The sequence below is a fragment of the Ruditapes philippinarum genome, unplaced genomic scaffold, assembly GCF_026571515.1.
Source record: "Ruditapes philippinarum isolate M1 unplaced genomic scaffold, ASM2657151v2 ctg6274_1_1_1_1, whole genome shotgun sequence".
NCBI lineage: Eukaryota > Metazoa > Mollusca > Bivalvia > Venerida > Veneridae > Ruditapes > Ruditapes philippinarum.
In genome coordinates this window covers 295379-308023 of record NW_026863885.1, presented here as the reverse complement: position 1 = coordinate 308023, position 12645 = coordinate 295379, and positions in this window count along the sequence as shown.

The window sequence follows — 12645 nt, the reverse complement described above, 5'->3', positions numbered from 1 at the left end:
GGTGATATCAGCTTACAATTATCAACTGTATAGAAGAAGGCCAGTTTGCAAGTCCTTGCAGTCAAGATAAGGTCATTTACCTTTGGCTGCTTTGATACAGATTTCTCGTCCTATATTTCTTATCCTTAAAATACCAGTGGACAGATTCATATTTAATGTAGAGTCTGTCCATTATATAAATTCAAGGGTGAATACATCAAAAGGAAAAAAAATTCCTATGGTTGTCTTTGAGCATTTCAATTACAAGTAAATGTAAAATTTGTTGATAATATTTTCATTGCTGGTTTTAATGCAGTTTGAATTGTTACATAATAATTCTTATATGTTTATACTTGTGAAAGGTTATTCAAAATATCTTAGTGATAAGTTGTTTTACATTTTATGGGGGATTAATATGTTATGAAATCCTTAAACTATTCTGCAAGGATGTCTTGATGTTTTTTCCTGTTTAATATGATAAAGACAATTCTGATGATAACAGAAATTTGGTACCATAACATATGAGGAATTCATATATATTAATATATAACCAAAGTTTCCTTTTTGAAGACTTGTACCTTTCTCTACTTTTTTCCTTTTCTCTGTCCTTAGCTTCAGCTGACATTTTGCTTCTCTGTTTTCTCTTTGTTTCACACCAGTACTCTCACATCTTTGAAATCTTTTGCGAGGTGGAAGGTTTCCCAACAGAACTTTTCTCTTTCAGACGTTCTCTGTAAGCTCTCATTCTAATCTTGGCTTTTTCATTATAGCGTTTTAATTTTCCATCTGAAGACTTCCGATACTGTTTACTCTTTAAGGAATCTCATCTTTTGAATTCTGTGTAAAGTGTATCATCTTGTTTGAGCTTTTTTCGGTATTCCATACAATACTCCTTCGCTGTTTTTCCTGTTGTCGTAAACCTGGGTTTTCGCGGTTCCGCCAAGCTTACAGGGTTCTTTCAAATTATAGTTTTGGGCGTTATGTATATCTGTCAGGAGCCGACACCACTGGCTTGTTGTATGGTTTGCCAGGAACCAAATTTCCTCACAAGTGGTTGCAATTAAGACTACCCACACGCACAGTTTTCACTATTTATTATTCAAGTGTAAATATTTATAAGATTATATAAACTATAAAGGCTGGCATATTTTACAATGAACTGATTTGAAATTGACACTTCCTTAAGAAGTGTCAATTTCAAATCAGTTCATTGTAAAATATGCCAGCCTTTATAGTTTATATTTAAAATCTTTATAGTTTATATTTAAAATCTGCATACAACTCCACAGTTAAAACTAATACATGGTTGATCCCATACATAAAAGTAAATGTAAAGTCCAATTCCTGTTTATGCAGTTCCAAAAATGACCAAATTCAGTATAAAGTTCATAATCATCGGCAGTAGAATAAAGATCAACATATTCATTTATTCAAGTTGAAGTTCTAAAACATTGATGTTCAAGACAGTACATTAAATTCAAAATGATTGTCCAAAATCTGTAAGATTGTAAATTATCTAAGTGTCCAAATTAAATGTTAATATTTAATCAATTACCAAAGTAATTAAACAGCAAAAAATCCACAGTTAATCTTAGTCTGTTCTATCTCTCCTGATCTCCTGATAAGCCCTGTGCAGCCCCTTTTTATAATGGTCTTAAGAAGAATTGTAACTGGCTAATTTGCACAGGCCAATTAAAATTAGTTTAACATATTAACACATAAAACATGTAAAACAGCAAAATTGATTGGCTGATAAGCCCTATTAGGAGTTTGCCCTATTTTAGATTGACAGCTGATTGACACCTAAGGCATTGTTTACATAACAATTAGGCTCCACCCCTTTAATTCTAATCAAATGAATTTAAATAACTTGTATATTTTTAAACTCAATAAAATAAAATATAAAGCATGGAATCATAATCTACATAAAATTCTCTTTCTTATGGTTTAAGTTTCATGATGGAAAAGTAAGTATTAAGTGTTTTAAATTCTAGTCTAAACATTAACCGTTGCAGGTTTTATCACATAAAATATGGCTGGTTGTTATAGTAATATTATAACCAAATACAATAATAATAAAATGCAATATACATACAAAATCATGACTTTTCTTAACATTACTGTAAAAAGAATAAAATATGTATAGATTTATAAGAATGATAACTTATTCTGACATGTAACTATTATTAATCTAGCAGACAACATATGTAGGCATAATGTATGAATCACAAATGAATATGTACAATGTGGTAATTATACTTAAATGGGTCAGTTGTAATTAACACTTATCAAACAGATAAGACTTTAACACAGTAGCTAAAGACACTAGCCCCAGGCATGTGATGTTTCTTTATGATCCTGGTATATTGATACTGTGCATAATTGACACATGATAAGTGGCTTTTATAAAAAACATCAAATTATGTCAAAGGTATTTTAAAGTGGTACTACTTTAATTATCCAAAATTATCACAAGTGTATGAAATAAATGTTGTTGTTGTTGTATAAAAGAAATAATCACTATAAACAAAATTTCACTGATATCAGGTTTACAACAACTGCCCCCTCCTCAGAGGAGAATGCTGAATACTTATGAGGCATTCAATTCCGCCCTGGAATTTAAACACAAGTGCATATATATGCAGATACTGAATGCAATACTGTAAATATAATATCTTAATATATATAAACTTTAGAGAAACAAGATTAAATATATACATATAGTACACACAACTGTATTTACATAATACTATCCTGCACCTTAATCACATAAAATATACTTTTTTGAAACAAAGTGTTGAATATCATTGTTCTCCATAAGAAAAAAAATAAATCTAAATAGCAAGAGGGTATTGATATTTTTCCTGTTATATTCTAAATGAATATTTCTATTAATTATTCATAATTCATTATCTCACAGTCCAATATTGCAATGCACCCATATTTGACGGAAGTTAAGATACCAAAAAGTTTCTACTACATAATTTTATTAAACTGTTGGATTTACTACTCAGATGAGTCTTTAAGCACCCTTATATGAGCCAGTGAAGCCATAGCTAACATATTTCAATTTATTAAACATAGTTAAAAATGTACAATTTATTGAACACAAATTTAGCATTGTTAACAATACAAAACTTGTTTAATACATAAAAAGATAACAAAAGTTTTCCAGTGCATAAACTGTTAAATGCACAACACAAATGAAATCATTTGGTACCCTTACATGAGCAAGTGAAATATGATAAACAAGATCAACAAGGAAAGGCGGCTTTCAATGAAGGCAACCCCCATATGACCCAGCAACAAGAACCAGCGACAAGGAGCCCAGGCGGACCCCAAACAAAAACAGGACAGGGCAAGACAGAGCACGGACAGGTTAATCACTAAATGATAAATAATTTGCCATGTAGCTTTGAAAAAAATATTTCAATCTATTGAACACAGTTAAAAATGTTACATGATACATGAAAAGATAACAAAAGTTCTCCAGTACATAAACTGTTAAATGCACTACACAAATGAAATCATTTGGTACCCTTACATGAGCAAGTTAAGCCATGTAGCTAAAAAAATATTTACAATCTATTGAAATATTACATACAAAAGTTGTTTAAATACATGAAAAGATAGCAAAAGTTCTACAGTACATAAACTGTTGAATGCACTACACAAATGAAATCTTTTGGCACCCTTACATGAGCTTAGTTAAAATGTTTCGATGTAACAAACCAGCTCTGTGAACAATGTAAAAATCTATTTTTAGTAAAATACATGTGATGACATTTTAATTAACAAGAAGCTCATATAAAATCAACTGTATTCTGACTGATGGTTCAGCTATAGTGATGGGAATGTCTTCATAATTTGAAATGACTCCTTATTGGAACCTTTGTTATTATTTAGAATTTGACTAGTGCAGTTTACTTCCAACATTTAATTAAAGGTAGTCAGCGTGCTCCTCCTGGTTGATATCATTGCCATCAGAGCGTCTAGTTCCTGCTGTTCTCCTCCACGGAAACGCATGTAGAATATGGTTTTCTGGAGAATGTAGATAGAATAAGCAACCATAACCTCTTTAAGACATCCCTTTCTGATGGTTAAGGAGGTGAAGAGTGCCCTGTTGCGTCTTCTCTTGGCCATGCTTCTTCTCAATCTGAGCTGCTTGTACTGCTTGGACAAGATACTGTACTGGTCACAAGCTCGTGAGATGGAGTGCCAGATCTCCAGCAGCAAAAACCTCTCATTCAGATTGGAAGGCATAATGTGTCTGTAATTAAAGATGCGCATACATACAAACATATATATCTCCCTTTTTTAATTTTTATTTTATTTATTCTAGATTTAGCTATTACTTTATATCTTCTGTCTTATTTTTTATTACCATAATTAATAGTTTATATATATATATATATTTATACATTGTATATAGATATAGAGATGAATACAAATGTTTTTGTTTTTTCTTTTTTTTTCTTCTTAATGTTTGTTTTAATATTTATTTTCCTGTTTGGAACTGCTCTTTTTTCTTTTCATTACACCCTCTTTTGCTGTAATTTACCCAAAACTTGTTTTGCCCATTTTGGAATCTGGCTGCTATCAAGCTGGCATATTTTAAGTCTATCATGGTGTACTGCAACTGTTTTTGATTTGTTTTGAATAAGATAAACACAATTTGATAGAAATTTAATGACTACAAATGGTCAATCCCAAGGCATTTGTAGTTTTTTTTTCAAATTTGCCTGTCTTTTGTATACAAGGTCTCCTACTTTAAACTTTTTCTCGGTGATGCGGCTATCGTAATCACGCTTTTGCCTTTATGAAGTGGTTTGGAGATGATTTCTTGTAATTTGGAAACATTCCTCTATTTTGGTCCTTAGTTCACTGACATATTGGTGTGTATCTTGAGGAGAATGTTTGTCTGGGAAAGGAAATACTACATCAGCTGGGAGATTTTACTTCGCGTCCAAACATCATAATATTAGGTGTGTATCCCGTTGAGGGACGTGGAGTGCTACGATACGCTGCTAAGAGGATACCAATGTAATTGTCCCAGTTATCAAAATTTTTCTGTGCAAATTTCATTAGCATTTTACCAAGCGTTGAATTGAAGCGTTCTACTAAGCCATTTGAAGAAGGTCTGTAAGATGTGGTTCTTGTTTTCTTTATTTGAAGAAGGCCACAGAGTTCTTGGAAAAGCTCACTTTCGAAATTACGGCCTTGGTCAGAGTGAAGTTCTAGAGGGATTCCATAGCGGCATATAAATTCAAAGACCAACTTTTTGGCTACTTCCTCAGCTGTCTGCGAAGGGAGTGCGTAGGCCTCCATGTACCTGGTAAAATAATCTCCTATGACTAGGATAGCCGCCTCCGTGGTCGAGGGGTTAGAGTCGATGACTTCTAATCCAGTTACCTCTCTGGCGTTGGTTCGATCCCCGGGAGATGCTTTGGTAGTTTAGCGCGGAGGAAGGTAGTCTAGTACTGGTGTAACTCTCCAGGAACGATGGTTAGGAAACTACCCGCCTATATGACTGAAAATACTGTTGAAAAAGGCGTAAAATGAAAAAAAACAAACAAAAAAACAAAACCCTTTATGACTAGGTTTTGGAACCCGTTTTCCCACTCTTTGTTTAAGGAAAAGGGGTCCCATAAGGGTTACCCCTTTAGGGGGTTTAAAGGGGAGGGAAAACCGGGAAGGGGGGGTTTTTGGGCCTGGGTGGGGGCTCGGGGGTTTTCCCCGTGTTTGGGGGTTTTTGGGTTTTGTTACAAGTGAGGGCCATCTGGCCAATAAAAATTTACAAATTTGGGGAATTTTTGTTTTTTGGTTAACCAGTAAAGGGGTTTCTGCTAATTTTTCTGCAGTCCTTTTTCACCCCCTGGGCCCAGAAAAAAGTGTTTTTAATGGAGATCTTAAGATTTTTTTTTGTAGAATCTTTGGTACCAAAAATTTGATTTCATTAAATTTTTGTTTTTTGCCGGGGAATTAATATTTTTCGGGGATACGGGGAAATTTTTTTTCGCCAAGGGGTTTTTTTTCCCCTTTTTTAACCAGTTTTTGGGTCTTACCTAGGAGGTTTTTGGTTGATTTTCACCCCGGGAGGGTAATTTTTTTTCTGTTTTTTCCACTCATCCCAGGGGGGCCAGAGGTCCTGGTCTTGGCCTTAACATACTCATTTCTTTGAAAATGGTTTTTATAGAAAGGGCCATGGGGCTTGAAAGTTTTGGGGCTTCTCATTTTACATCAATTTCCCAATCTCTTTATTTTTTTGGGGCCCTTGTCAAGCCCCTGCATTTGTTTTCTGTTTCCCATCCTAAGTAAATTTTCCCTTGTTCAATAATTTTTAAATAAAAAATTTTCCCCCAATTCTTGCTTTTCCCCAAAGGTAAATGTTTGGGCATTCGCAGTCTGGGGGTTGGGCTTTTGGGTCATGTTGGGGTTATTTTTCCCCGGGGGATTTAAAGACCGGGTCTGCATTTGGTTTGGTTTTCTTCCCAGGGCCGGGTTGTTTTATTTGAAATCATACCGAGACCATCAGTGTCTCAAGCCATCTTGCAACTTGCCCGACTGGGTCTTTGAAATTGAATATCCATTGGAGGGAGGCCATGGTCTGTCCGAAGTAAGAAATTTTCTTCCTAGTAGGGCTAGTGGCGGAAGTGGTTGGTAAAGGTCACAACAGCCAAGAACTCGTGTCTTGTTACACTGTACCTATTCTGGCACTTACTGAGCTATTTTGATGCGTATGCGACAACTCTTTCTGCACCATTTTTGTATTTGCGAGAGAACAGCAGCAACATCAACATCTGAAGCATCTGTATCTAAAAATAAACTTTGCCATCATTTTGAGCGTATGCAAGAACTGGTGCTTGGCAAAGAACTTCTTTCAAGTCGTCGAAAGCCGTCTGACAGCTTTGGTCCCATATAAATTGAACTTTTTTCTGAGTGAGCCGGGTGAGTGGAGCTGCTCGTTCGCTTAAGTTTTGGATGATTTGCCTGAAATAATTGCATAGACAAATAAATTGTTGGATTCCCTTTACATTTGTAGGTTCTGTCCAAGTCCTGATTGACTCAACAAGCTTTGGGTTTGGTTGGATGCCACTTTGTCCGACAACATGCCCCAGAAATAAAACTTCATGTTTGAATAGCTCACACTTAGAAGGTTTTAGTTTCAGGCCAGTACCTTCGATTCGTCTTAAGACTTCTTCTAATCTTGACGCATGTTCAGGAAATGTGGAACTTAAAACAATGATATCCAGGTAGATAAGTAGGGTCTCCCACTGTAATCCTTTAAGGATCATTTCCATACACATTTGGAATTAGAAGGAGCATTGCAAAGACCAAATGGAAGATAATTATATTCAAATAGACCATATTTACTGATGAAGGCAGTCTTCTTTTTTTCCTCTTCAACTTCCAGCTGCCAGTTACCCGACTGGAGATCTAGGGTAGAGTACATTTTGGTGGAGGAGAGGCAATCAAGGCACATGTTTATTCGAGGTAAAGGATATGAATCTTTAATGGTGACATCATTCAGTTTACGGTAATCAATGCACCATCGTACTCCACCATCTTTTGCGAACTAAAACTGTGGATGAGTTCCATGGGGAGTTGGAGGGTCTGATGACTCCAGATTCTATTTGATATCTAAGATGCTTTTCCTCTCCAGCTTCAAATTGTTTAGGCGTCCTTCTCATTGCTTGACGAATTGGTGTAGCCTCTCCAGTGTTAATTGCATGTGTAAGGATAGAGCATTTTCCTTAATCTGTAGGACTCTTTGCGAAACATTTCTCATTCTTTGAAAGCAACTTTGCAACTTGATATTTATCTTCTGGTTTGAATTTCTCTGTGCTTTTATGGAACAGTTCTGTTAGGTGATGTGATACTTGAAAAGGTCCATCCAATAGATTATCTTCAGCCTCTGCCACACAGTCTAAATGGAATGCCGGCATTGCTGGTGGTTTCATTTCGCCTTTCTTTGAGAGTGTGCATTTCCTTATGGCATTGTTGTTTGATCCTTCCAAGAGTGAAGCTTTACCTTCTTTTTTGACAGGACAGATGTTTTTACCAGTCATTTCTGCATTCTCAATAGTAAGTTCCGTCACTTTAAAAGGTTTAGAGAGATGACCTAAAATGGCATTTTTCTTGATGCAGTATTGTGTGTTTGAAAAGTTAACAATTCTTACGGGACCCTGTTGTTTAATTGGTGTAACTAACGCTTTTGCTATTGTTACCATTCGAAGATTCATCGGTTCAAAATACATTTCTTCAGAAATTCGTGTCAGGGACTGTGCACTGACAACAAATTCGGACATGGCTGGAATAGTTATGGCCCGCTTTATAAAAAACAGTCTCTTTACTTTGTCCCTCAAATGTGAGCCATTCATTTCCAACTTTCAAACCTTTGTCTGGATCTATAGCGAATTTGTGATGACTGATAATATCCCATCCAAGTAGAATTTCATCTCTAATTGGTGCAACATAAACTGGCCAAATTATTTTCTTCTGCCCTATGTAAAATGAGACTTCAGTCACCCCACACACAGTCACGTCTTTACTATGCCCCCACTTCGAAGAAGAGGGGGTATATTGCTTTGCACTTGTCGGTCCGTCCCGTCCGTCGGTCCGTAGACCAAATGGTTTCCGAGTGATAACTAAAGGCCTAGGAACTTCAAACTTGGTATGGTGATTGGTCATGACCAGTAGATGACCCCTATTGATTTTGGGGTCAAGGGGTCAAAAGTCACGGACACATTGTCCTTGTATGTTAAAACGGTTTTCGATCAATAACTAATGAACGCTTAGGCCTAAGATCTTCAAACTTGATATGGTGATTGGTTTTGACCAGCAGATGACCCCTATTGATTTTGGGGTCAAGGGGTCAAAGGTTGAGGTCACATTGACCTTGTAGGTAAAAACAGTTTCCGATCAATAACTTAAGAACCCTCAGGCCTAGGAACTTCAAACTTGGTATGGTGATTGATCATGACCAGCAGGTGACCCCTATTGATTTTGGGGTCAAGGGGTCAAAGGTTGAGGTCACATTGACCTTGTAGGTAAATACGGTTTCCGATCAATAACTAAAGAACCCTCTGGCCTAGGAACTTCAAACTTGGTATGATGATTGGTCATGACCAGCAGATGATCCCTAATGATTGAGGGGTTAAGGGGTCAAAGGTCAAGGTCACATTGACCTTGTAGGTAAAAATGGTTTCCGATCAATAACTAAAAAAGGCTTAGGCCTAGGTACTTCAAACTTGGTATGATGATTGGTCATGACCAGCAGGTAACCCCTATTGATTTTGGGGTCAAGGGGTCAAAGGTCAAGGTCACATTGACCTTGTAGGTAAAAACGGTTTCCGATCAATAACTAAAAAACCCTTAGGCCTAGGAACTTCAAACTTGGTATGATGATTGGTCATGATCAATAGATGACCCCTATTGATTTTGGGGTCAAGGGGTCAATGTCATAGTGACCTTGTATTTAATGACCGTTTCTGACCAATAACTCAACAACTCAAGTTGCCTTGGTTGATATTTTTATGTGCTTTTGGTATACAAATTTGAAGGTCTTATGTAATATAACAACTTGGCTGTCATTAATGCTATGTGATTCATTATATTTATGTATATATTATTTGGTAAGATTTTTAATAACTTTAATTGCTGCACACAACCTATGGGGTCACAATAATTATAACCTTGTGACTAGTCATGACCAGTAGATACTAGATAACCCTTATTAATTGCTTGTTCACTGGGTCAGAAGTCATGCATAATAACCTGATCACATGACAAATTGGCTGCCGATAGGGGGCATACATGTTTTACAAACATATCTTGTTTGCTTCTGCCACAACCAGTTTCTTTTTGGCAGTTTTAATCTGCTGTCTTAGACTTTCTGGGATTTTCTTGAATAGTTTGTCCTTTATTACTGTCACCTCAGCTTCAGTATCTACCACGGCACTACAATCAATATCATTCATTTTCATTTTAAGTTTTATTGTTTTTGCTCTGATTCTATCTACAATAACTGCGCGTACAAGAGTTTTAGAAATTTGCTGTTCATTTTCTGTGTTGTGAATTGTTTTAAATGATTTCTCAATTTGATCAGATTCAACATGTAATTGTTCATAGGCCGATGTTTCATTTAAATATGCGGCCTTCAGTACCAGCCCGTACTAGTTTTCCGCCTGCAATTACTTTTCTTCATTTTCACCTTTGACTTTTTTGTTCATTTTGGGTCGAGGGGTTATGGTCGATGACTTCTAATCCAGTTGCCTCTCTGGCGTTGGTTCGATCCCCGGGAGATGCTTTGGTAGTTTAGCGCGGAGGAAGGCAGTCTAGTACTGATGTAACTCTCCAGGAGCGATGGTTAGGAAACTACACGCCTATATGACTGAAATACTGTTGGGAAAAGGCGTAAAATGAAACAAACAAACAAAAAAATCAGGCGCAATATGACCCGAACCCCAGTCTGAAGTAAATTTTCCAAATCACGAACAAAAAGGTCAAGGTACTCGCTTACACAGTACACTGGTAGGTTTTTGGTCTCCAGAATAAAGACCAATAACAAATGGCTGGGAAATTGAAGGTTTTACAAGTCGCCCCAATATTGGCCACAATTGAGCACCAGAACTTTTGAACAAAGGTAGTCCATCAATATTTACTTGTAGAGAAACCTCATTCACATTGTCAATACCATTAACTTTTGACAGGACCCAAGTTTCTATTCCAAAATGGTAATAGCTACCACCAGTAGTATTTAAAACTTGATAGTTAGTTGGAGCTTTTAACAAAGTTCTGGCATCTTTTGGCAAGTACGTATGGTACTGTCGTAAAATTGAAAGCAAATCATTTAATGCAGAATGGCTAATTTTATGCCGTGTTACCCAATTTACTAAAAGGGTATCCAAATTAGTCTCACTGTCATCTGATTCATCATCTGAACTGTCTGAAAAATATTCATTTTCAGAGCTAAAGAAATCATTTTCAATACCGCCCTGTGCTAACACTTCATCATGAAGGCCTATGTCATCAGTATCATTGTCCAAGTCTGTACTCCTACCTACAGTTTGGTCAGAAGGCAATGAAACGGTCACTTCAAGACTGTCGTCTGAATTTTGATGGTGTTCTTCCTCTACTTATACACTGTGTTTAGTACCTTTTTCAAGATGATTGTTCAACTAGTCACAATAGGTTCTTCACTTTATCTGAAAGTAACTCAACAAGAGGACATTACTTAATGCTATATAAACCGGATCTTTTAACTTTACAAGGGACTGCTTATACGCAACAACTTTTATAGCATCTGTGTCATTTCCAACAGGAATAGTTTACCACCAACTGTCAACACCTTAAAGACAAGATAACCACTGGCAACAACAGAAGGCTAAATAAATGCACTGCTTATTTCTTAAACTCCCATAAAATATGTAATTGTAAATAAACGAGCCAATATCCGGTACTCACTTTAAACCATAAATGATCACAATAAATGATACACATTGTATTATAAAGGGGTGCTATATAAACCATACAGTGATTTCGTTTATACACGTATTATAGAATCTAAATTGCTCCCTGCCCTGGTTTATTTTCACAATGAAATAAAATCATAAAAATGGCCAATACCGATGTTTATCTCAAATTTAAAAAAAAATGAAAAAAAAACTACATGCTGATTAAATATCAACTTAGTTGTATAAATTAATTATAATCCTCAAAACTGCACTCAGAGAATGTTGATCAAATGAACGCTGATGTTTGTCGCGAAAACTTATAACGAATCACAAAAGGTAAAAGATATCATGTGCCTGCAGTTATCTGAATTCTGCAACAAGGAAACATAAATTATTTGAGAAACGCTGTGTCTTTACAGTAGATTTAACCTAAGATAAAATAAATCTTAACCAAAATAAATTTAAACTGTTGGTGCGTTCATACTTTTTGCTTTCGCGCCAGACGGAATCAGATCCAGGTTGTCCAAAAACAATAATTTTAATCGAACGAAATCGCAAACGAAATTCCCTCTTTAAACGAAATAATTTTACCAAGATATCGGCCCGTGAGCGGGCCGACAGCGTTTATAGTTTTTAAGATTGAAACAAAGAGACATCGAAAATAGGATTTTATAACAAGTTCCTGAAGAATTTTACCACTGAATAATTAATATTCTTACTATTTTTACCAAAAATGGCCATATGATGATAGAACGGATATATAACGGATAGACATCGGACCGTAATGCCGATATGCCGCTCTATTACCGATATCTATTCGATTTAGTTATGCTGGCTGGGAACTTTATTTTTTTGTATGGAAATATTCATACAATGATATTTAATTATTTTCTTATTAAGAAATAATTGTTTTATTCAATTTAATTAAAAAGGGGCCTAAAACATCGAGTTCGCTATAACACTCCATTAGGTGAATTCCCAAGAGCTATGTACTAGGGGTGTAACAATACGGCAAAAACGGTATTGCACTATATTGCCATTTTGCTGAAGCGTTTTGCAATATATTGCAATACGTATTGTTGTGTAAATGTTTTGATGTAAAGATGGAGTAACATAATATATTATTATTATATGTATATATTTTTAGTAGAAACTTCATAAAATACCGGTTCTCCAAAAATCGTACCGCAGTACGAAATTTTTTTTTCAT